The following is a 27,316-nucleotide window of genomic DNA, read 5'->3' on the forward strand; positions in this document are numbered from 1 at the left end:
GGTAGCTTAGGATGGGCACCAAATACTCTTTTATGCAAAATTGTGATATAGCTTTAGATTAATTAAAAGAGTAATTGCTTAAGAGAGAATGACAGGACAAGAAAATTTTAACATACTTTAAAATCTGTATTTAAATGGAGCTATATTTCTTGGGTTCTAATGTTAATTGCTTGTCCGTGTAAAATACACGAATACTTTAGAAAAGTGGCGGATTATTGGGTGAAATTCTGAAAACATCCCTCTCAGTTGTGATATCTTACTTGAAACTTCTGTCGGGGACCTCAGTATAAGCAATGTTCACCTTCCGTTCATGGGGGTGGATCTCTGGTGATCTCATCCCTGTTAGAGGCTTTCGGTAACTATCTTAAGACATCAGTCATTCTCTTTTAAAAAATATCAAAGTTGCTTTATTTTCTCTGCCATCCCCTTGACAATGTGTTTTTGGACAGAGCATCACTTTCAGTTGATATCACTAAACTCACTGGAGAAATTAAATGGAGAAGGTGAGCGTCCTCCTTAATCACCTCCTCAATTTTTAAAGAGAAAAGATTTCAATAGGCCTCCAGTCTCTGAAGCATTTCAAAGAAACCCCTCTGCAGGGCTTCAGTAGTCTCTGGCCATGAATTCTTATTTATTGTTGTTGTTGCAAATGCAAGGATTTTATTACTTGCAGGTCAATGATATTCTTATGTACCATATTTTCTTTTGTTAGTATTATAATTTTTATTATTTAAACATATTTTAGTTTTATTTCCTTAATTGGTTATTTTATTTATTTACATTTCAAATGTTGGTCCCCTTTCAGGTATCCCCTCCTCAGTCCCCCCATTCCATCCTGCTCTCCTTTACCTCTACAAGGGTCCTCCTCCACCCACACATGCATTCTGCCTCCCCTTCTAGTGCCCGTCCATGATGGAGCAAGATGCCTTCACAGGACCAAGGGCCTCTGTTTGCACTGATGCCAGATAAGGCCATCCTCTACACATATGCAGTTGGAGCCATGGACCCACCAATTTATATACTCTTTGGTTGGTTAGTCCCTGAGAACACTGTTGTTTCCAGTTACTTGATATTGTTGTTCTTCCTATTCAGGTGCAATTCCCTTCAGCTACGTCAGCCCCTCTCCTAACTTTTCCACTAGGTCTCCAGGCTCATTCTGATGGTTGGCTGTGAGTATTTGCATCTGTGTTAGTCAGATGCTGGTGGGGGCTCTCAGATGATAGCTGTACTAGGCTCCTGTCTCGGAGAACTTCTTGGCATCAGCAACAGTGGCTGCGCTTGTTGTCTGCACATGGGATGGATCCCTAGGTGGTGTGGTACTTTTTGCAAACAAAGGCAGAGCATCTTTTAAATACAGTCATACTAAGCAAGTAATAAAAGAAAAATATTAATGAATACCATACACTTTTAAAACTTTAAAATATGAATATTGAGTAGTTTGAGAGTATAATCAGAAAGGGTTCAAATAACTTCAATAGCTTCATTTTATTTGTAAAATATCTAAGCTGGGCACAAAACTAGACATAGTATTTGACATAAGTCTGTAACTCCTGGAAGGGATAAGGTTTATTAAAGCAGAAATTCTCATATGCAACATAGAACAAACTATAATGTTTTTCTTGAAAGAAGGCAGATTTCCCCTAAGAATTATGGGCCACACTGAAGGATTTTTCAGTCATGGATGATGTTTAATTGTGATAAAAGAGAGATACTTACATAAAATGCAGTATCTTAAAGATGTGGTGGAATCCCATATAAAGGTGAGAGAACTGGGATCTGGAGGACACAATTTACCATGAACATGAACACCAGAAATTAATGGAAAAGAAGCCAAGCCTGAAATTAGATTAGCGAGAAAATAGAACATCTCAACCTTGTATGGCACAAAGACATCTATGACAAGAATATAGATGTAATCTCTAAGATTACCGCTAAGATCCATTTAGTTTAATAAGACCTTGTTTCCTCTTCACACTAAAAGAATAATGGCAGTAAGATGTGCCTTGACATGTTATCTTATGAGATGGCCAAAGTAGGTTTCAGCAGTGTACTTTATATAAAATCATTGATCTGAGTAGTTTATAAGCAAGAAAGGCCAGGCATATTGCATAAGGATCTTGATTCAAATACAATGTTCATTTCTGTCATATTTAATTAGGCTATCTGAATTATGACAAGACCGATAATCAGTAAAGCCTGCATGATGGCTACTTTAGCAACTCTAAGTTCTATTTAATACTGACCTGCTAATTAAATTTCAATTAGGTATAATATAGAATAACTAAAAAATTCCAGCATCACTCATGTGAAAAGACTTGACTGTCTTTCATTGTTTCTTTTTCCTTTACTTTTTTTATATTGTTTTATTGAAGTTTGTGAGCTTATGGCAAGTGATTTATCAAATAGCTAAACTCTAATGTGTATGCATATTACATATATATATATATATGTATTTACTAATCCCCACTATAAATTTTAAATTTATAAATTTTAAATTTAAACCCCCATTTATAAATTTTCATGTTCATACAAGTATTGTGCCACAAGCTAGGTATACCCTGTAGCAATTTTAGGATAAGTATAGTTTCTGAAATAGCTTGCATAGCAGTATTGAGTTTGCCATTCTTGGCTCAACAACTTGTTATATTTCTCTCTTTTAAAATAAGAGCTTTTTATATTATTATTTTATGGGTTCTGGTGCTGTGCTTTTATATATGCATGTTTTTGCGGTGTCCAGTGCCAGCAGAAGACTGAAGAGGCTACTGGATATCTCAGAATTTGAGTATTGATGGATGAGTCATAGTGGGAGTGGCGAAAATGGACTCTGGGGCTCTTAACCACTGAGCAATTGCCCAGCTCTACTTGCTTCATCCATTAGACAGTACTCATTGTTATTCATGGTAAATATTTTAATTAGAGTTCCTTCAAATTTTAAAGCCATCTTGTTGAGTCATGTCTTGTGATTAGTTTTATACATATATACATATATATATGTATATATATGAGACAGTAGATAAAGTACATAAAGAAATTTTTGTTTTTCGTAGAATAAATTACCTTTAATCTAATCGATCTATAGAAATTCACCTTTAATTTTGCTTTCTACCTCTCCTGAAAAATTTTGTTCTTTATAGAATAAATTATCTTTAACCTAATCAATCTGTGGAAACTCACCTTTAATTTTGCTTTCTACCTCTCCTGAAAACACTCTTATTAGGTACAGGCATCAAAACCGACTTCTCAGGCTCTGAGACTCAGCTAAACTAACCTAAATTTATAAAGAATACAATCGACTCAAGCTCATCAACCTGTTCAAGCACCAGGTAGCCAAGTAAACCTTTCCCGATAGACATCTGGCCATAAAATGTAAGTAAAGCAGAAGGAGGGAGAATTCCCAAAGTACCTTTTCTAGCAAACAAATAGGCTGAGGGTACAACAAACTAAGCCAGCCCCTGTGACACATTTATTGCAACGAGGCTGTACCTCTTCTTGTGGACAAATAGAGCCACACACTGGTGACTGAGTATTCAATTATCTCAGGGTATGGCGTGTTTCTCATTCAAACCACCAAAGTACACTTTAGGTCTTTCTTGGACGTAGGAAATAATCTGAAATGAGTTGGTTAGAGGCACGGATCTCTTATGGCTCTCTGTTCTTTACTGTTCTGAAATATTCAGCTGATGGCTGGCTGGATCTACTGTCCTCAGGCAATATCCCACTTCATACCAAAAACTCTACTTTTCCTCGAAGAGTTTTAATGGCAAAAATTCCAGAAACGCTGCTGATGAGTTGCATTTATTTTTCTCCTACAAGACAACTCCCAGGAGGTAACGAGACCTGCTGTGCCAAGAAGTGAAGAAAAGAACAAGAAAAAAAATATAAGGCAAAAAAAATAGAAGTTAAATCTAAAGATATTATCTAATCACAACATTATAGGGATAGTCAGGAAAGAAGATGCTTAATCTTATAACTGATAAATATCTCTTCCCTCAAAAAATGGTTGAAGCAGATGAAAATAGCGCCTATTGGAGAACAGTGGCTAAAGAAGTTATTTTTTCCTTGTATCTTAGAGGTTTAAAATATGAGCAAGCTTAAATGAGAAACTAGATAAAAGTTAGAGATACAAAAAAATGAGACAGGAAAGATACAAAAGCTATTACCTCTATCAGATCATATTATGAGTAGTTTATTTTAAATGAAACTGGTAGATTGAAAATGTAGAAAGCAAGGAAAAATATCACATGCAACTCAGAAGCCTATTCTGTTTGCATGGTAGATGAGAAACCTTCGCACACCGTATTTGTACACATCTACATTTTCCTTACAGTTTATATCATGCTAGTGGTATGTTCATACTTATGCACAGTGTATTTATACATTAATTATGTTGCTTAACAATTATTATAACCTGGAATAATTTCAACCCAAATATATGTTATTAAATATGAGTAATATGTATTACCTGGCAAGAATATACAGTAAATAATAACACTCGTATAAAAAACAGGCTTATGTAACATGAAACCATGCTTATAAATGAAATAAGTTGTAGGAGTTGAAGAGATGGCTTTGTGGTAGAAGCACAGGCTAGCCTTCCGAGGGCTTGGATTAGATAGCAGGCACTCACATGGCGGCATACTGCTATTCAGATCTCTACTTCCAGGGCACTCAACACATTCTGATCTCTGCATGAACCAGTTTTGCAAATGGTACAGACTTATATGAAGGTTAAACATCCATAAAAATGTAAAATTAGAATAAATAGCAAGATATCTTCAATGAAGTAAATTATAAGGAATCAATGTTATAAAAAATACAATTAAACACATACCCTGGCATGTTAGACAGTATTATCTTGCCTATACTTTCTATGAAGTCTAAATTTCCTGAATACCTAATCTTCACTACACAGCTCTTAAGTCTGAGGTCCAGTATCCCACCACTGGCTGAATATTCCCTCACCATCATCCACATGGGTTTATCTTCCTAATACCTGAAAGAGCTGACTATTTTCCTGATAACTCTCTGAAGGTGCTACTTCTCTTCCTGTAACACTTGCTCCAAATATCCTTATTTTTTTCTTTACCTTCCTGTGATGTTTTGAAAGTCACTTGTTCCAGATCGAATGCTATCCATTCTAAAAAATGACAACAAAACCTTTAAACTCATACTACAATCCTGATCCACCTCTGCTTTTCATTATAATATCATATTTGGTACCTTATAAATTCATCTTGACTTATAACTCACCTCGGATTAGCCTAGTGTCACCATAAACGAAAGTTTCTAATCAATGGATCGAGCAGGTAGGATTATCCCTAGCACATGTCTACTGGAGAATGCCTTGATTGTTAATTGATAAAGGATGGTCTGGCCCATAGTAGATGCTGCCATTCCATGTGCAAGTAATCTAGGGTTATAAAAGAAGTCCAGTTAAACATGAGGTTTTGAGCTCTCCATGGTTTCTATTGTACATTCTTCTGTGTTGTGAGTTCCCTGGTTACTGTCAGGTACTCTCCTTTCCTCCTTGAGTTTCTGTGCTGATTTTGTGCAAAGATAAACTATAGTTTGGGATTGTAAACCATTGCATTCTTTCTTCTCCAAGATTGTTTTGGGCAGAATGTTTTATCACAGAAAGTAAATGAAGCTAGACCTATTCTTAAAAAAAATTATCTTATTAATTTGTGAATAAAATTCACTTTTCATGGATCAAACATACACATGCCACACATAAACATCTTACTTTTTGGCCATGCCTTATATTGATTACCCATACGCGGCTATGGAAATTTTTAAGTACAATCATGCATGTTTCTATTTCTCCATTGAGTTTTGGTATGTTTTTGCTTGAAGAATAGCTATCTTCTGCTTTGTGCTGTATACAGCTCTTGAGCATTTCACTAGACAATAAATGTCTTATTATTATATAATAGACATAACAATACCAATTGTTATAAGTTCCATTCATTCGGATGTTAAAAATGCTAGTCCAGTTTGCATTTTTTAAAAATTTGTATTAGATATATTTCTTTACTTACATTTCAAATGTTATTCCCCTTCCAGATTTCCTATCCATAAGCCCCCATTTCCTCCCCTCCCCCTCCACCTCCCTCATGCAGGTGTTCCCCCTATTTATCCCCTTTATTGCACCCCATATTCCCCTGCACTGTGGGTTCAAACTTGGCAGAACCAAGGGCTTTCCCTTCCACTGGTGCTCTTACTAAACTATTCATTGCTACATATGCAGTTGGAGTCCTAGATCAGTCCATGTATAGTCTTTTGGTAGTGGTTTAGTCCCTGGAAGCTCTGGTTGGTTGGCATTGTTGTTTTATGGGGTTGCAAGTCCCTTCACCTCTTTAAATACTTGCATTTTTAATATATAAAATTACTGTCCTTCTTAATTTTACTTTATATTTGAATACATTTTTATTTTGTAAGTAAGTAGTTGCTCTTTGTGTTCTAAATGATATGTGAGAGGGTGAGTCAGAATGATTTAAGTTTATATTATTGTTAGATCCCATCTATAATCTTCCTCAGAAACTCTTTATCTGCGTGTGTTTGCAAACATGTGTGTTGCTCCAGAGCACACACATACAATTTTCATATGCCAGTTGGAAGGCATTGCACTTATTTCCAGTCAGGGTTCCTTCTTATGGTTTGCCCTTTTTACATGCTGTCCTGAATTCCCTTTCCTGGTTTTTAGAGCTCTAATGCATTCAGTCATACATGTTTAGCACTTTTACCAACTACGACATTTCAGTGGACCCTCATTAATATATATCATGTTTTTTGTCTCAGTTAGGGTTTTACTTCTATGAACAGATGTCATGACCAAGGACAACTCTTATAAGGATAACACTTTAATAGAGCTGGCTTACACTTTCAGAGGTTCAGTCTATTACCATCAAGGCAGGAGCATGGGAGCATCCAGGCAGGCCTGGTGCAGGAGGAACTGAGAGTTCTACATCTTCATCTGAAGGCTGCTAGCAGAATAGTGACTTCCAGGCAGCTAGGAGTAGGATATTAAAGCCCACACCCACAGTGACACACCTACTCCAACAAGGCCACACCTCCAAATAGTGCCACTCCCTGGACCAAGCATATACAAATCATCACAGTTTTTTTTTTTTTTACAAGAAATGGCCTGTTTCATCTTTATTTCTTTAACTATTATCCCTCATAATGTTTCTGTTATCCATGTTCATGCAATAAGATTTTTCCCTGAACTCATAATATGCTCAACTCTGGTGGAAGATCCTAAAGTAGAACAGGAGCAACTCTCCACTTAATTGTGTCAATTCTCTTACATATACCTAATGTGCATGTGTGTCTTTATAAGTATTTGGGTACATGTGGAAGTTGATACCTGTAGATGACAAGGGATAATTGTAGAGGGACAATTTCCTTCTTTCCTTTTACCATGTGGGTTCTGGGAATAGAACTCAAGTTGTCAGGCTTTGCTGAAGGCAACATTAACCGCTGAGCTATCTCCTGAGGTTTTTAAATACTGTTAATGGGTTTTGCCTGTGATTATTTTGGAAACAAAAAGTTCAGATCATTATCTTTTTAAATTTAAAACTATAATGCTATCCATTCATTGTTCTTATTTACTCTGCAATCTCTTCCCTTGTAAGCATTAAAAATGCTACTCTACACTTCTGCAGCTAACCTGAAAGTCCGCTGTAGAGAGATCAAAATTCTCTCTCTGGGTCTCTAAAATCACAGCCAGACAATTGAGGCTTTAAGCTCAAATGCATAAACATCCTTAACATTATTTCCTGAGCAAAATGAAAATCTATGTCGAAGTTTGGTTTAGCATGCACATTTCCAAGTCAGATGAAATCAATAGACATGCAGTTAACCAATATTATTTCATAGCAGGTAAAAGTGTATCTGAGGAAATGGCAAATTCAAAGTAATTTTTAGAATTTGCAAAATGGATCAGAGTACTTATTGATGAAGCAAAGCAGAGAATGTAGCAACCTAAGTGGGCATGTAGATTGGTATAAGAGCAAGCTTCTGTAAACAAAGGGATGTTTGATTTCAATGCAAAAAGCTGATTGGAGGATGGGATGGAGGGATAGAGAAGTAAATCAGAAGTACTAACTGGAAACTTGAATGTCATTTATGTAACAATGTATTATGCATTCACACTTCCCACCCTTTCTTAATTTAGGGATTGCAGGGTAAAAGAGTTTGCCTACCATAAGAAAAAGAAATACTAGTCCCTGATAAAAGATTATGTAATGTCTCTGGGGAGATAATAAGAAGCCAGTATGAGTGTTATTAATTTAGATCACACTTCACTCTTCTGATTTGGGTAAACCCTACTGTAAGTGTCAGATAACATGTGCCCCATGCATAGCACAACTACTAGATAGTGATGTCTTCTTACAACAATTTAATCTAAAAGAAAACAACAATTTAAATAGTTGACAAACTGTTTTCACTTTAATATATGCTGACATCAATAATAATAATAAAAGAAATGAGGACAGCAGTCTGAGAGGGATTCATGTGTTTTGGAAAGAGAAGACATGTTAGCAAGAAGAGAGGGGCAAAATATTTAAAGAAATAAATATAAAAGGAATAAAACTGACCGCAGGACCCTGAAGAAAACAGACCGGATAAACAGTTCTCTGCACCCAAATCCCATGGGAGGGAGAGCTAAACCTTCAGAGAGGCAGACAAGCCTGGGAAACCAGAAGAGACTGCTCTCTGCACACACATCTCGGACGCCAGAGGAAAAAGCCAAACACCACCTGGAACCCTGGTGCACTGAAGCTCCCGGAAACGGCGGCACAGGTCTTCCTGGTTGCTGCCACTGCAGAGAGCCCGTGGGCAGCACCCCACAAGCGAACTTGAGCCTCGGGACCACAGGTAAGACCAACTTTTCTGCTGCAAGAAAGCTGCCTGGTGAGCTTGGGACACACGGAAGCAGAATTCTTCTAGGACAGGGCACGTTCTGTGTTTACCGGAAGTCCCACACCCGCGGATCCCGGCCCTCAGCAGCTCTCTGCTCCCAGACCACATGAGAGAGAGAACCAACCGCCTGGTCAGGTGGGCACTCCTGAGGCTGCAGAGCAGAAGAGACCACCAACACTGCTCACCCCTGCCCACATCCCTGGCCCAAGAGGAAACTGTATAAGGCCTCTGGGCTCCCGTGGGGGAGGGCCCAGGAGCGGCAGGACCCCTGCCAGAGACACCGCCGGAACCTGAAGGAAACAGACCAGATAAACAGTTCTCTGCACCCAAATCCCTTGGGAGGGAGAGCTAAACATTCAGAGAGGCAGACAAGCCTGGAAAACCAGAAGAGACTGCTCTCTGCACACACATCTCGGCCGACAGAGGAAAAAGCCAAAGACCATCTGGAACCCTGGTGCACTGAAGCTCCCGGAAGGAGCGGCACAGGTCTTCCTGGTTGCTGCTGCTGCAGAGAGCCCGTGGGCAGCACCCCACGAGCGAACTTGAGCCTAGGGACCACAGGTAAGACCAAATTTTCTGCTGCAAGAAAGCTGCCTGGTGAAATCAAGACACAGGCCCACAGGAACAGCTGAAGACCTGTAGAGAGGAAAAACTATATGCGCGAAAGCAGAACACTCTGTCCCCATAACTGACTGAAAGAGAGGAAAACAGATCTACAGCACTCCTGACACACAGGCTTATAGGACAGTCTAGCCACTGTCAGAAATAGCAGAACAAAGTAACACTAGAGATAATCTGATGGCAAGAGGCAAGCGCAGGAACCCAAGCAACAGAAACCAAGACTACATGGCACCATCGGAGCCCAATTCTCCCATCAAAACAAACATGGAATATCCAAACACACCAGAAAAGCAAGATTTCAAAATCATTTTTGATCATGATGCTGGAGGACTTCAAGAAAGACGTGAAGAACTCCCTTAGAGAACAAGTAGAAGCCTACAGAGAGGAATCGCAAAAATGCCTGAAAGAATTCCAGGAAAACATAAATAAACAAGTAGAAGCCCATAGAGAAGAGACACAAAAATCCCTGAAAGAATTCCAGGAAAACATAAATAAACAAATAGAAGCCCATAGAGAGGAGACACAAAAATCCCTGAAAGAATTCCAGGAAAACATAAATAAACAAGTAGAAGCCCATAGAGAGGAGACACAAAAATCCCTGAAAGAATTCCAGGAAAACACAATCAAACAGTTGAAAGAATTAAAAATGGAAATAGAAGCAATAAAGAAAGAACACATGGAAACAACCCTGGATATAGAAAACCAAAAGAAGAGACAAGGAGCTGTAGATACGAGCTTCACCAACAGAATACAAGAGATGGAAGAGAGAATCTCAGGAGCAGAAGATTCCATAGAAATCATAGACTCAACTGTCAAAGATAATGTAAAGCAGAAAAAGCTACTGGTCCAAAACATACAGGAAATCCAGGACTCAAGGAGAAGATCAAACCTAAGGATAATAGGTATAGAAGAGAGTGAAGACTCCCAGCTCAAAGGACCAGTAAATATCTTCAACAAAATCATAGAAGAAAACTTCCCTAACCAAAACAAGAGATACCCATAGACATACAAGAAGCCTACAGAACTCCAAATAGATTGGACCAGAAAAGAAACACCTCCCGTCACATAATTGTCAAAACACCAAACGCACAAAATAAAGAAAGAATATTAAAAGCAGTAAGGGAAAAAGGTCAAGTAACATATAAAGGGAGACCTATCAGAATCACACCAGACTTCTCGCCAGAAACTATGAAGGCCAGAAGATCCTGGACTGATGTTATACAGACCCTAAGAGAACACAAATGCCAGCCCAGGTTACTGTATCCAGCAAAACTCTCAATTAACATTGATGGAGAAACCAAGATATTCCATGACAAAACCAAATTTACACAATATCTTTCCACAAATCCAGCACTACAAAGGATAATAAATGGTAAAGCCCAACATAAGGAGGCAAGCTATACCCTAGAAGAAGCAAGAAACTAATCGTCTTGGCAACAAAACAAAGAGAATGAAAGCACACAAACATAACCTCACATCCAAATATGAATATAACGGGAAGCAATATTCACTATTCCTTAATATCTCTCAATATCAATGGCCTCAACTCCCCAATAAAAAGACATAGATTAACAAACTGGATACACAACGAGGACCCTGCATTCTGCTGCCTACAGGAAACACACCTCAGAGACAAAGACAGACACTACCTCAGAGTGAAATGCTGGAAAACAACTTTCCAAGCAAATGGTCAGAAGAAGCAAGCTGGAGTAGCCATTCTAATATCAAATAAAATCAATTTCCAACTAAAAGTCATCAAAAAAGATAAGGAAGGACACTTCATATTCATCAAATGAAAAATCCACCAAGATGAACTCTCAATCCTAAATATCTATGCCCCAAATACAACGGCACCTACATACGTAAAAGAAACCTTACTAAAGCTCAAAGCACACATTGCACCCCACACAATAATAGTGGGAGATTTCAACACACCACTCTCATCAATGGACAGATCATGGAAACAGAAATTAAATAGTGATGTCGACAGACTAAGAGAAGTCATGAGCCAAATGGACTTAACGGATATTTATAGAACATTCTATCCAAAAGCAAAAGGATATACCTTCTTCTCAGCTCCTCATGGAACTTTCTCCAAAATTGACCATATAATTTGTCAAAAAACGGGCCTCAACAGGTACAGAAAGATAGAAATAATCCCATGCGTGCTATCGGACCACCATGGCCTAAAACTGGTCTTCAATAACAATAAGGGAAGAATGCCCACATATACGTGGAAATTGAACAATGCTCTACTCAATGATAACCTGGTCAAGCAAGAAATAAAGAAAGAAATTAAAAACTTTTTAGAATTTAATGAAAATGAAGATACAACATACCCAAACTTATGGGACACAATGAAAGCTGGGCTAAGAGGAAAACTCATAGCGCTGAGTGCCTGCAGAAAGAAACAGGAAAGAGCATATGTCAGCAGCTTGACAGCACACCTAAAATCTCTAGAACAAAAAGAAGCAAATACACCCAGGAGGAGTAGAAGGCAGGAAATAATCAAACTCAGAGCTGAAATCAACCAAGTAGAAACAAAAAGGACCATAGAAAGAATCAACAGAACCAAAAGTTGGTTCTTTGAGAAAATCAACAAGATAGATAAACCCTTAGCCAGACTAACGAGAGGACACAGAGAGTGCGTCCAAATTAACAAAATCAGAAATGAAAAGGGAGACATAACTACAGATTCAGAGGAAATTCAAAAAATCATCAGATCTTACTATAAAAACCTATATTCAACAAAACATGAAAATCTTCAGGAAATGGACAATTTCCTAGACAGATACCAGGTATCGAAGTTAAATCAGGAACAGATAAACCAGTTAAACAACCCCATAACTCCTAAGGAAATAGAAGCAGTCATTAAAGGTCTCCCAACCAAAAAGAGCCCAGGTCCAGACGGGTTTAGTGCAGAATTCTATCAAACCTTCATAGAAGACCTCATACCAATATTATCCAAACTATTCCACAAAATTGAAACAGATGGAGCACTACCGAATTCCTTCTACGAAGCCACAATTACTCTTATACCTAAACCACACAAAGACACAACAAAGAAAGAGAACTTCAGACCAATTTCCCTTATGAATATCGGTGCAAAAATACTCAATAAAATTCCGGCAAACCGAATTCAAGAGCACATCAAAACAATCATCCACCATGATCAAGTAGGCTTCATCCCAGGCATGCAGGGATGGTTTAATATACGGAAAACCATCAACGTGATCCATTATATAAACAAACTGAAAGAACAGAACCACATGATTATTTGATTAGATGCTGAGAAAGCATTTGACAAAATTCAACACCCCTTCATGATAAAATTCCTGGAAAGAATAGGAATTCAAGGCCCATACCTAAACATAGTAAAAGCCATATACAGCAAACCAGTTGCTAACATTAAACTAAATGGAGAGAAACTTGAAGCAATCCCATTAAAATCAGGGACTAGACAAGGCTGCCCACTCTCTCCCTACTTATTCAATATAGTTCTTGAAGTTCTAGCCAGAGCAATCAGACAACAAAAGGAGATCAGGGGATACAGATCGGAAAAGAAGAGGTCAAAATATCACTATTTGCAGATGACATGATAGTATATTTAAGTGATCCCAAAAGTTCCACCAGAGAACTACTAAAGCTGATAAACAACTTCAGCAAAGTGGCTGGGTATAAAATTAACTCAAATAAATCAGTTGCCTTCCTCTATACAAAAGAGAAAGAAGCCGAGAAAGAAATTAGGGAAACGACACCCTTCATAATAGACCCAAATAATATAAAGTACCTCGGTGTGACTTTAACCAAGCAAGTAAAAGATCTGTACAATAAGAACTTCAAGACACTGAGGAAAGAAATTGAAGAAGACCCCAGAAGATGGAATGATCTCCCATGCTCATGGATTGGCAGGATAAATTTAGTAAAAATGGCCATTTTACCAAAAGCAATCTACAGATTCAATGCAATCCCCATCAAAATACCAATCCAATTCTTCAAAGAGTTAGACAGAACAATTTGCAAATTCATCTGAATAACAAAAAACCCAGGATAGCTAAAGCTATCCTCAACAATAAAAGGACTTCAGGTGGAATCACTATCCCTGAACTCAAGCAGTATTACAGAGCAATAGTGATAAAAACTGCATGGTATTGGTACAGAGACAGAGAGATAGACCAATGGAATAGAATTGAAGACCCAGAAATGAACCCACACACATATGGTCACTTGATTTTTGACAAAGGAGCCAAAACCATCCAATGGAAAAAAGATAGCATTTTCAGCAAATGGTGCTGGTTCAACTGGAGGTCAACATGTAGAAGAATGCAGATCGATCCATGCTTATCACCCTGTACAAAGCTTAAGTCCAAGTGGATCAAGGACCTCCACATCAAACCAGACACACTCAAACTAATAGAAGAAAAACTAGGGAAGCATCTGGAACACATGGGCACTGGAAAAAATTTCCTGAACAAAACACCAATGGCTTATGCTCTAAGATCAAGAATCAACAAATGGGATCTCATAAAACTGCAAAGCTTCTGTAAGGCAAAGGACACTGTGGTTAGGACAAAACGGCAACCAACAGATTGGGAAAAGATCTTTATCAATCCTACAACAGATAGAGGCCTTATATCCAAAATATACAAAGAACTCAAGAAGTTAGACCACAGGGAAACAAATAACCCTATTAAAAAATGGGGTTCAGAGCTAAACAAAGAATTCACAGCTGAGGAATGCCGAATGGCTGAGAAACACCTAAAGAAATGTTCAACATCTTTTGTCATAAGGGAAATGCAAATCAAAACAACCCTGACATTTCACCTCACACCAGTGAGAATGGCTAAGATCAAAAACTCAGGTGACAGCAGATGCTGGCGAGGATGTGGAGAAAGAGGAACACTCCTCCATTGTTGGTGGGATTGCAGACTGGTAAAACCATTCTGGAAATCAGTCTGGAGGTTCCTCAGAAAATTGGACATTGAACTGCCTGAGGATCTAGCTATACCTCTCTTGGGCATATACCCAAAAGATGCCTCAACATATAAAAGAGACACGTGCTCCACTATGTTCATCGCAGCCTTATTTATAATAGCCAGAAAATGGAAAGAACCCAGATGCCCTTCAACAGAGGAATGGATAGAGAAAATGTGGTACATCTACACAATGGAATATTACTCAGCTATCAAAAACAACGAGTTTATGAAATTCGTAGGCAAATGGTTGGAACTGGAAAATATCATCCTGAGTGAGCTAACCCAATCACAGAAAGACATACATGTTATGCACTCATTGAAAAGTGGCTATTAGCCCAAATGCTTGAATTACCCTAGATCCCTAGAACAAACGAAAGTCAAGACGGATGATCAAAATGTGATTGCTTCACTCCTTCTTTAAATGAGGAAAAAGAATACCCTTGGCTGGGAAGGGAGAGGCAAAGATTAAAACACAGACTGAAGGACCACCCATTCAGAGCCTGCCCCACAGGTGGCTCATACATATACAGCCACCCAATTGGACAAGATGGATGAAGCAAAGAAGTGCAGACCGACAGGTGCCGGATGTAGATCGCTCCTGAGAGACACAGCCAGAATACAGCAAATACAGAGGCGAATGCCAGCAGCAAACCATTGAACTGAGAATAGGTCCCCCGTTGAAGGAATCAGAGAAAGAACTGGAAGAGCTTGAAGGGGCTCGAGACCCCAAAAGTACAACAATGTCAAGCAACCAGAGCTTCCAGGGACTAAGCCACTACCTAAAGACTATACATGGACTGACCCTGGACTCTGACCCCATAGGTAGCAATGAATATCCTAGTAAGAGCACCAGTGGAAGGGGAAGCCCTGGGTCCTGCTAAGACTGAACCCCCAGTGAACTAGACTATGGGGGGAGGGCGGCAATGGGGGGAGGGTTGGGAGGGGGACACCCATAAGGAAGGGGGGGGGGAGGGGGATGTTTGCCCAGAAACCGGGAAAGGGAATAACACTTGAAATGTATATAAGAAATACTCAAGTTAATAAAAAAAAATAATAATAAAAAAATAAAAAAAAGAAATAAAACTTATATAAATCACACATTATTATTTTCAAACTGTCTTTCCAATTAGATATTTTACATTTCAATATATGTTTTTATTAAAAGTATCATCATATCACAAACATACCAACAGATACATAGATGCACACATAAATTGTGTACACACATATACAAACATAGATCACACATGCAACATCTCAGATACGCATACATTACACAACATTATGCAAATACAGTAACTGATTAGATCATACATATTTACGTGCACAGAGATACACATATGCCACACACTCATAGCAGACACACACACAAGGAACACATATGCACAAAGAAACACACACACAGAGGAGAGAGAGAGAGAGAGAGAGAGAGAGAGAGAGAGAGAGACTCACATGCACTATGTACACACACACACAGAGATAAACTAGAACAACAAACAGATGTACACCTGCATCATGTGCATTATGCACATACATAAACACAGAAACTCCTATACAAATCACACACATGTACACACACACACATACACACACACACACACACACACACACACAGACAAACACACATACAAATTTTTCTATGTCCACTCTGTTGTTTTTTTTTTTTTTTAAATCTTGGTAGGTCTTTTTTTCTTTGTTGTCAAATATATTTGGAAGAGACATTGCAGCCTGTTATGATTTCCAAGTTTTGTAGAGAAAATACTTAGGTGCAATAAGAACCTATGAGGAAAAGAACAACAATCTGGACCTCCATAAACACTCAACTGCTTTAGGGATGGCTCCCACTTCGGTTGTTGGGGACTCACATGAAGAATGAGCTGCACATCTGCTACATACATTCAGGAGCCTAAGGCCAGTTATGCATGCTCTTTGGCTGGTTGTTCAGACTCTAAGAGCTCACAAGGGACCATTTTAGTTAACTCTGTTGGTCTTACTGTCAGGTTCCTATCCCCTCTGTGGTCCTCAATCCTTCCCGCAGCTTTTCCGTAAGAATCCCGGAGCCCCATCCAGTGTTTGGCTGCATCTGTTTCAGTGGAGCTTCGCAGAAGACAGTTATGCTAGGCTTCTATCTACAGGAATAACAGAATATCATTAATATTGCCAGGGACTGGGGCTTGCTTGTGGGATGGGCCTCAAGCTTGGCTGATTATTGGTTGACCATTCCCTCAGTCTTTGCTCCACCTTTGTTGCTGCATTTCTTGTAGACAGAACATAGTTTGGGTTGCAAATTCTTTAGGTGGGTAAGTGTCCTTATCCTTCCATTTGTGGTCCTGCCTGGTTACAGGACATGGTCTCTTCAGATTCCATACATCCACTGCTATGGCTTAGCTTAGCTAACATGCACTGAATCCTGGGAGACTCCGCCATCCCAGGTCTCTGCCATTTCCTAGAGAGGACCCTCATTTCACCCCCAACCCTTCCAGCTGCAGATTTCCATTCATTTTCCTGGCCCTCTGGCCATCTCTCCTGTCTCTTCCCAAACTTAATCCTGACTCCACCTATTCTGCTCCCCATCCTCTTTCCCATCCTATTGCTTTTCTCCATCTGCCTCCTATGACTATTTTATTCCCCCTTCTCCATGAGAATCAAACATCCTCCCTGTGCTTTCCTTGTTATTTAGTTTCTTTAGGTCTGTGGGATGTATCATAGATATTCTGTTCTTTTTCAGCCAATACCCACTCATAACTGTGCATATACCATGCATGTTCTTTTGGGTCTGGGTCACTTAGACTGTTATCTTCTAGCTTCATCCATTTGGCTGCAAAACTCATGGTGTTCTTGCTATTAATAGCTGAGTAGTACTCCATTGTGTAAATAAACCACATTTTATGTATCCATTCTTCAGTTGAGGGACATCTGGGTTCTTTATAATCTACTATGAATGACTGTAACTATAACCTATTATCAGATGTATAGGGGTTGCATATAAGTTTATTATTTTAATATACATATACATAAATATATAACTTCTATTCCATCTTTTCACCTCTAAAATGAGAACAGGATAGCTGCTCTTTCATTTATTTTGTAGAAATTAAGTAAAATAATACATGTAAATCATGTTGCACAGAGCTTGACATAGAGTCGGTGTGTATTAAATGTTATGAATTTTTTCTCATAACCTGCTACTACATGCTTCAATAAAGATGAATGCTCTGTGCACTCCTCAAAAACAAAGTTATTCATTATGGAGTGAATGAAATATAAATGTTGAGAATGATACATTTTGCAATGTAACACTTGTGTTGAACCAAGTTTCCTCTTGCATGTGCACTGTGATGACCAACTTGCATTTCACCAAATTTCTTTTTTTTTTTTCTTCTTTTCGGAGCTGGGGACCGAACCCAGGGCCTTGTGCTTGTTAGGCAAGCGCTCTACCACTGAGCTAAATCCCCAACCCCTCATTTCACCATATTTAAATATTGGTTCTATTTCTAGAACACTTTCTTTATAACAAGGACCAAGATTAATTTCCTTTTTAATTGAATTCAATAATTCAATTCCAGAGAGATTTCATCAGTGAATTGCCAGAATTCAGAGTTCTTGATGTAGCTTGCTGACAGTGAAAATTTTCCCCCCTAAAGAGCTTGTAGTCACTTAAATTAGAAGGTAGGAAGAGTACAAAAGCCTGGCAGCCAACGTGGATTATAACCTTCTATGCCACTTTAATGGAAGTGTGTGTCCTATGGGAACTAGATTGAGCTTAATCTTCCTTTTTTGGTTTTATTTCCTCCACCTCAACCAGGCAAGTGAGAGTGCTTGATGGAGCTTCAGAGAGGAAAGTTATGCTAGGCTCCTATCTCTATAGGACGGGCTTCTATTTAAGATCGCAAAGGTTGGTTGTCTTCTTGGCAAGTCTCAAGACTTGTCCTGATTGTGAATTTTTTCTTCACTGTCATTTTTAAAATTCAGAATCATATCCTGGGCCTAATTATTAATTATCGCATTCTTACAGCTGCAATGATTAAAAAGTATGAATGGGATATATTTTAATATTCCTACCTAAAGAGTAAGTATGTAAGGTGATGGTCAGTTAGCACAACTAATATATGTGTGTGTGTGTGTGTGTGTGTGTGTGTGTGTGTGTGTGTATGTGTGTGTGTGTGTGTGTGTGGGTGTATTTTGAAACATTGCTTTCCGCCTAATCTATGAGTAAAAAGCTCGTTGAATAAGAATAAAACTGTGGGGCTAGAGATTTAACTCGGTAGTTAAGGATGTTGTTATTCCTCCTGAGCACCAGAGTTGGACACTCTGAATGACTCACACATCTCTTTAACTGAAGCTCCAGGGAATCAACATTCTCGTACACATAAAAAAAAAAAATCTTAGAATAACCAAGATACAATTCACAGACCCTGTGAAGCTCAAGAAGAAGGAAGACCAAAATGTGGATGCTTCAGTACTTCTTAGAAGGGGGAACAAAATACTCCTGGAAGGTAGAGGGTGGGAGGGACTTGGAAGGAAGAAGGAAGAGGGATGAGGATAACGGGGAGAGGGGGTGTTAAGGTGTGGGAGGAGACAGGGATGTCATCCAGAGGGTCAGGAATTTGAACAGAGGTGTGTGGCAATGAGGGTTAGGGAACTGGGCGTAGCCACCAGCAAGTCCCAGATGCCAGGAAAGCAAGAGGCTCCCAGGACCCAACATGGAAGATACTAGCTGAAATGCCCAACAAAAGGGAGGGAGAGCCTGTAGAGACCATATCCAGAGATTAGGCAAAGCCCTGGTTGGGGGATGGGGCCACCCACTCATCTCCAATTTTTTAACCCAGAATTGCTCCTGTCTAAAGGAAATACAGGGACAAAGTGTGGAGTAGAGATTGAAGAAAAGGCAAACCAGAGACTGCCCCACCTGCAGATCCATCCCATATACAGATAGACACCAAACCTAGACACTATTGTGGCTACCAAGAAATGCTTGCTGACAGGAGCCTGTTAAAGCTGTCTCCTGGGAGTCTCTGCCAAAGCCTGACAAATAGAGAGGAAGAAGCTCACAGCCACCCATTGGACTGAGCACGGGGAGCCCAATGGAGGAGTTGGGGAGAAGAGTGAAGGAGCTAAACTGGTGAGTTTGCAACCCCATTGGAAGAACAATATCAACCAACCAGATATCCCAGAGCTCCCAGGGACTAAATCACCAATTAAACAGTACACATGGAGGGATCCGCGACTCCACCACATGTGTAGCAGAGGATGGCCTTGTCTGGCATCAGCAGGAGGAGAGGCCCTTGGTCCTGTGAAGGCTTGATTCCCCAGTTTAGGGAAATGCCAGGCGATGAAGTAGGAGTTGGTGGATGGGAAGGGGAGCACCTTCAAAGAAGCAGTTCGCATACGGGGCTTCCAAAGGGGAAACCGGGAAAGGGGATAACATTTGAAATGTAAATACATAAAATATTCAATTAAAAAAAGTAAGATCAAAAACTAAATAAATCGTGTTTTTAAATAAAACAAGCCAAACAAAGCTGACATAGGATCCTCAGTTTTTTGCATAATTTGATTAGATTTAGGGGAAAAATGTTCCTCTCATTAATGATTTTGGTGGCAGTTTGCAAGATACCTAACTCTATCAGCATCAGACCCATGATAATATTTACTGTGTATATCATTGCTTCAATGTGCATCAAATATAAGGACATTCTGAGTTCATTCTCTCTTGTAAAATTTCTCCGAAGTAAACGTTACTGAAAACTACACAATGTATAATAGTGGTAGCACCAGGAACTGCCATTCACTTTAATTAACCACAAAGTGTAGCTCTAGTGACTTCAGTCTAGTAGAAATAGAATCCTGTAATCTTGTTCTCAGGGGTCACTGATAGGAATACAGTGATACCCAGTTATCTTAGCACAAATCCTCTCAATATCCTGGATACTGTAATATGCTCTCCTAGGACAAAGAGGGAAGTCAGATATACGTGAGCAATGACACAAAAGGCAAAAGCCTGACAGATTCAGAAAAATAAAGTGACAAAGAAAAGTAAGTTTGTGTTTAGCCAACAATTTAAAACAAAATGTATATTTAACTACGAAGGCCAGCATATCTCTTGTATGGACATATTACAATGAACATATATGTAGATATTAAAGGAAGTCAAGCTATTATCTTACCATCTTTCATGTCAGCATAGTTCATTGCTAAAATTTATTTCATCAGAGTTAAGTTTATCTCATCAGAACCCCACGTTCTGACCATGTAAAGTTTTCTTGCCTAGGACTCTATGGAGGCCAGGCATAGGTGCTGAGTTCCCTGGAACTGGAGTTACAGGTAGTTATATGGAGAGTGCTATAGACATTGAAACTTAACCCTGGTGTTCTGCAAGAACAGTGAGAGTCCTTAATCACAGAGCTATTTCTTTAACCCCTGGGAATCTGTGGAACGTGAGAAACTATGTGGTTACAGATGATTCAATGTTTACTTCAGTAGGCATGGTCATGTCATAGCTCTGCCCTTGCAGAAATCTTGGAAGAAGCTGGAGTGGAGATTGGAAGGATAAATAATGTATTGGTATCACATTACAAATTATAAAAGTACTTGGTGAAAGGAAGCATGCCAATAATGTGGGCAGAGTTCAAAATGAAAATATTTATCTTAGTTTCTACATTCTTCTTCTTCATTGTTAACTGGTAATTTCCTTAAAAACATAGTTTGAATTCATCAGTCTAGTATATTACTTTTTTTTAGTGTAACTAAAGTCCTCAAAGCTAACCTGGTTGTCATTATTTTCTAGACAGTTTCACAGGGTAAACTGTCATTTATGACCATATCTCCATCTTTGCAACTTAGAATAGTCACAGGTGCCAAAGCACTGATTAAATTGTTGGAGGCTTGGCATCCATTCCATCATTGCCTTAAATGATTCAGTCATGTTTTATTAAGTTCAGGCCATGATTCTATTTTTTCTTTTTATTTGGTCCATAATTTATTTTTTATTCACAGTACACTCCAATAGCAGCCCATTCTCTTCTCTAGGCCCAGTCACACCCTTACATATCCCCCCTCATTACCTTCTTCTTTAGAGAAGAGAAAGCCCCCCTGGGTACTACCCCATCCTAGGACATCTAGTCCCAGTATTTCTTGGCACATCCTCTCCCAGTGAGGACCAATGAGGTAGTCCAGGTAGGAGAAAGGGATCAATGGCAAGAAACGGAGACCCAGGCAGCTCCACTCCACTTGTCAGAGGGCCCACATGCAGACTGAGCTTCATATCTGCTACAAATGTGTAGGAGGCCTAGGTCTAGCTCCTGCATGCTCTTTGGTTGATGGTTCAGTCCCAAGAGCCCAGGTTAGTTGACTCTGTAGATCGTCTGGTGCTGTCCTTGACCCCTCCAGTTCACTCAATTCTGTCCCCCAGTCTTCCACAAGACTCCCTGAGTTCCTCCTGATCTGTGGTCTTCGCTCTCTGCATCTATTTCCATCCCCTGCTAGATCCAGCTTCTCCTGAGACACTAATTTAACAGACTCGACTTTTCCCTCTGGTATTCATAGTGGATCTTTTGTTAAAATGGTTCATCTTGGCTAGATACCAACTATTCAAAGGGGTTTTTGTGAATTAACAGTTTCTGGCAGAATTACAGAAAATGTTCATAGTAGATCTCCCTTTTGTCAAACAAACAAACATAAACTCTTTTCTTCTGTTGTGTCACAGACAGCATTGTAAGTGGAGTACTTAAATAAAAGCCAGAAAAAGTTGCCTGGGATACAATTCAAGAAATTGAATTGGGGAATAAAGTGCGATTTTTGTATCATAATCTTTCAGCTCCTTCTGTTTTTGTTTTTGATATTTTTATTATTTGAAAACTACTACTGGATCAACATTTTAGTATACAATACTCATCAGATCTGGATTGGCATCCTTTCACTCATTGGATGGCAGTTTGTATTCATAGGTTCTACAGCTTCTTAATTAATTCTGTTTAAAGAAGTTTTTCTCTCTTCGTGAGTAAGTGGAGATGTGTGGGCCATTTGCACCAGAACAGATTGAAAAGAGCTTTAATAGGAGATCAATGACTTCAGGCAGGTATAGATCCAGGCCATTAGTAACACAGATCACTAGCATGAGAATGTCAGGATTACTGTGTCATCAACTTCTGATAGAATTTGCTTCAAAGAGCTTTGATTCGAAAAGTAATGCACTACTATTGTAAGTCACTAATTATAGTTAAATGTAAATGTATTACTAGTTAAATACTATTCCTTTCTAATTCACTTTATTGAGAAATCCCTTAGATATCTAAATATGAATAAATCTAATCCCTTAGATTATCTAAATATGGATAAATAATATAATGAACCACAGGATTAAGTTAACTGATCTCAAAACTTATCAATATATGTTTAACACTGTGTTACTTATGTCTTCAGAAATTGGTCAACCCCTGATATGTTCATTAAAAAAATTGGAAACATGTCATGAAAGTGTCAATTTTCTTTATTAATAATATAAAGCATTAAGGTACTTTAAAATTCATGTATTTATTCCTTTATAAGTATATGAATTTGGTGTTCAATTAATTGTAAAGTTTAGCTGAAAGAAAAACATATATACATATATATATATATATATATATATAAATACATACATACACAGACAGACAGACCAACAGACAGACACTCATACACAAGCCAAAGCAAAAACAAACAAATGATGGTAGAGCGCTTGCCTAGGAAGCGCAAGGCCCTGGGTTCGGTCCCCAGCTCCGAAAAAAAGAACCAAAAAAAAAAAAAAACAAAAAAAAAAAACAAAAAACAACAACAACAAAAAAAAACAAATGAAAAAGTCAAGGTCATATTCTTTACAGGAATAGTCCAAACTGTGTTATCAACTTGTCTAATAGTTCCATTTATTTTTCTGTGACAAAAACATCATGACCAATTCAATTTAGAGAAAGAAGGATTTATTGGGTTTATAATTCCATCAAGGCAAGAAGGCATTATATCAGGAAGGCATGCTGGCCAACTGAGGGAATACCTCGTTATCTGCAAGGAAATGCAGAAACAAATGTACAGCATGGTACTTGAAATGTCAAATACTGTCCCATTGAGTGCCTTCTCCGAAAAGACCCTATCATTAAAGTCTCCGAAAACAAGACCACCAACTGGAAAAAAGGGGCTGCAATGTTAGAGGCTTGTGATAATACCTTATTCTAGATAGAATATATTTTACCTTTTTTTTATAGTAAATGAGTTTAGTTTTCATAATTTAAGATGAAGGAAGTAGTTCTGCTTTAGACCCTACCTTAAATTTAAAAAAGTTAAATAGAACATATATTTAACTACAATTCAAGTACTTCTAATATATTAATTATTTTCTTTTAAAGGAAATTTGAAGCCACTTCAGTTTTGGAGAAATCTTAAGAACATTTTCACAAGTTTCAAGAATGGTTGCCCAAATATACTATCATATCATCTGCAAATAGTGATATTTTGACTTCTTCTTTTCCGATATGTATCCCCTTGACATCCTTTTGTTGTCTGATTGCTCTGGCTAGAACTTCAAGAACTATATTGAATAAGTAGGGAGAGAGTGGGCAGCCTTGTCTAGTCCCTGATTTTAGTGGGATTGCTTCAAGTTTCTCTCCATTTAGTTTAATGTTAGCAACTGGTTTGCTGTATATGGCTTTTACCATGTTCAGGTATGGGCCTTGAATTCCTATTCTTTCCAGGACTTTTATCATGAAGGGGTGTTGAATTTTGTCAAATGGTTTCTCAGCATCTAATGAAATGATCATGTGGTTTTGTTCTTTCAGTTTGTTTATATAATGGATCACGTTGATGGTTTTCCGTATATTAAACCATCCTTGCATGCCTGGGATGAAGCCTACTTGATCATGGTGGATGATTGTTTTGATGTGCTCTTGAATTCGGTTTGCCAGAATTTTATTGAGTATTTTTGCGTCGATATTCATAAGGGAAATTGGTCTGAAGTTCTCTTTCTTTGTTGTGTCTTTGTGTGGTTTAGGTATAAGAGTAACTGTGGCTTCATAGAAGGTATTTGGTAGTGATCCATCTGTTTCAATTTTGTGGAATAGTTTGGATAATATTGGTATGAGGTCTTATATGAAGGTTTGGTAGAATTCTGCACTAAACCCATCTGGATCTGGGCTCTTTTTGGTTGGGAGACCTTTAACGACTGCTTCTATTTCCTTAGGAGCTATGGGGTTGTTTAACTGGTTTATCTGTTCCTGATTTAACTTCGGTACCTGGTATCTGTCTAGGAAATTGTCCATTTCCTGAAGATTTTCAAGTTTTGTTGAATATAGGTTTTTGTAGTAAGATCCAGCAAATTTCCATGTGGGTAGAAATTTCTCAATAAAGATTGATTGTTGCTCTTAACACTTCGGTGACTTGGGAGTGGGTGGGTGGGTGGGTGGGTGGGTGGGGGAGTATCCTCAAAGAAGCAGGGGGAAGGGGATCAGGGCTTTGAGGAGGGGAAACCGGGAAGGGGGATGTAAATAAATAAAATAACCAATAAAAAATAAAGTACAATTTGATTGAAAAAAAAAAGAATGGTTGCCTATGATAGAATTTTAGACAGTGTACTTATAGTTATGAGTTCTGGACTTCTTCATCGTCTTTGTCCTCGTCTTCATCTTCATTGTCCTCCTCGTTGTCACCATCACCGTCGTCATCGTCTTTGTCGTCGTCGTCGTCATCGTCCTCCTCCTCCTCTCCTCCTCCTCCTCCTCCTCTCCTCCTCCTCCTCTTCTCCTCTTTTCTTCTTCTTCTTCTTCTTCTTCTTCTTCTTCTTCTTCTTCTTCTTCTTCTTCTTCTTCTTCTTCTTCTTCTTCTTCTTCCTCTTCCTCTTCCTCTTCCTCTTCCTCCTCCTCCTCCTCCTCCTCTTCCTCCTCCTCTTCCTCCTCCTCCTCCTCCTCCTCTTCTTCTTCTTCTTCTTCTTCTTCTTCTTCTTCTTCTTCTTCTTCTTCTTCTTCTTCTTCTTCTTCTTCTTCTTCTTCTTCTTCTTCTTTGCAGGTAAAACTTCAGCTTACTTATTCCCCTGCAAGTGTTTTTTTCCAAAATTACTCTCAGATATGTTTTGCATTAATAAACAGGTTTTATTGTTGTTGTAATTTTACTGTTCACAAGGAAATACTTTAAATCACATAGGTTTCACAAATCCGTACACAAATGAAAATGACCAAAGTTCCTTTGAATGGTTATTTTTAGTAAGGTTTAAAATGATGAAAGCTTATGGAAAGGATGAGCGATTATGGTTCCAATTTACATGGATAACATATATAAAATAGGAATCCATATGCTATTCCACATCTGTATAGTTAACATACATGCTGGCAATTGGTAATAAATAATAAGATTTTAAAACCTTGCCCAAATGAAAATATTAGCCTTCAAATGTTTCAAGAAAGGCCTCATTTTTATTTTGATTGATTGTGGGATGACTTGGGTACACTTGGATAGACAATCAATTGTCCTGCCTTTCTGTCCTAAGCACTCGTTTGCTTTGGATTTATTGGTTTTGTTTGTTGGTTGGTTGGTTTTGTTTGTTGTCTAGATTAGTATGAAAAATAATTCTAATCAGTATAGAAAGAACACCAATTATAGGTCAAAGAAACAATTCCACTCAAGATTAGTTTAGTGAATTGATGACTTTCTCTCCTTTACTTAGAAGAATAGGTGACTCAAAGACAACTTATATAATATAAAAGCCCACTACAACCTAAAGAGCCCTGTATAAATTTCATGATGTTTCTCTAACACAATTGTCAATCTCTCAACTATTTGGTTTAATAAAAAGGAAAGAAAGAGCTAGAATGTGTTTGGTAGAAGCAAAGTATGGTGAAATGGACGGGGTTGCCTCTGCAGACCCATGCTGAGGCATCCCTTCCTCATGAAGTACTACCATAGGATGGATATGATATGGAATGCAGTTTATTTAGAGCATGGGAAGGAGAGTTGAAGAAGGAGTAGAGACTGGGAAAGGCAGGAGTGGGGTAAGAGGAGGAGGAGGAGAAGGAGAAGGAGGAGGAAGGGGAGGAGGAAGGGGAGAAGGAGTAGAAGGAGGAGGAAGAGGAGAGGAGGAGGCAGCCAGGAACAGTAGGTAGGGGGTGAGGAGAGAGGGAGAAGGGGTAGGGAGAGAAGGGAGAGAGATTAAGAGGGTAAGAGAGCAAGGAGTGGCCAAACGGCCCATTTTATAGTGAGCCAGGCTGTTGCCAGGTAACTGTGGGGCAGAGTCTAGAAGGGATGCTAACATTCCTCCATTTTGATTTAATTAAAAAAGGAAAACCTACAAAGAGGTGATGGTCAGGTAGGAATAGTGTCCTCATGATCTTTAGGCACTTCTTGCTGATTTGTGGTGAATTGTCTCAGGGAAACCTAAGAAAATGGGTATGGGGTTGTTGGTCCAGTCTTAGGAGAGTTGGCTGTTTTCTTGCTATCCAGGGTCTGTGGAACCATCTGTAGATAAGAAGGTGCAGTTTCAGTAGAAGAATCTGTGAGAGTAGATTGGAGCTTCTCTGGAGCTGTCCTGGATGGAGATTTTGACTAAATGCCTGAACTTCACACACACACACACACACACACACACACACACACACACACACACACACACACAGACTTGGAACATGTCTGGGAGAAAAATTTTTCTTAGGTGCACATTTGAAATCTGTAGGTCTTGCTGCTTGTGGTGATGAGAATCCCAACTCCAGGATCAGGAGAGGAATCCTACCCTCTGAAACAGGTGACAGGTAGGAACTTAGGCTATAGATTGGCAGGCGTACTTA

The 27,316-nt window shown here is 38.8% G+C and overlaps 1 pseudogene; it reads left to right on the forward strand.

Annotated features, from left to right (window-relative positions):
• Nucleotides 1-433: 433 nt before the first annotated feature.
• The window catches only part of C16h19orf44-ps1 (similar to human chromosome 19 open reading frame 44, pseudogene 1), a 129,433-nt pseudogene continuing 102,550 nt past the window's right edge, over nucleotides 434-27,316 (forward strand).

This window comes from Rattus norvegicus, chromosome 15 (genome assembly GCF_021556685.1).
Source record: "Rattus norvegicus strain SHRSP/BbbUtx chromosome 15, alternate assembly SHRSP_T2T, whole genome shotgun sequence".
NCBI classification, from domain to species: domain Eukaryota; kingdom Metazoa; phylum Chordata; class Mammalia; order Rodentia; family Muridae; genus Rattus; species Rattus norvegicus.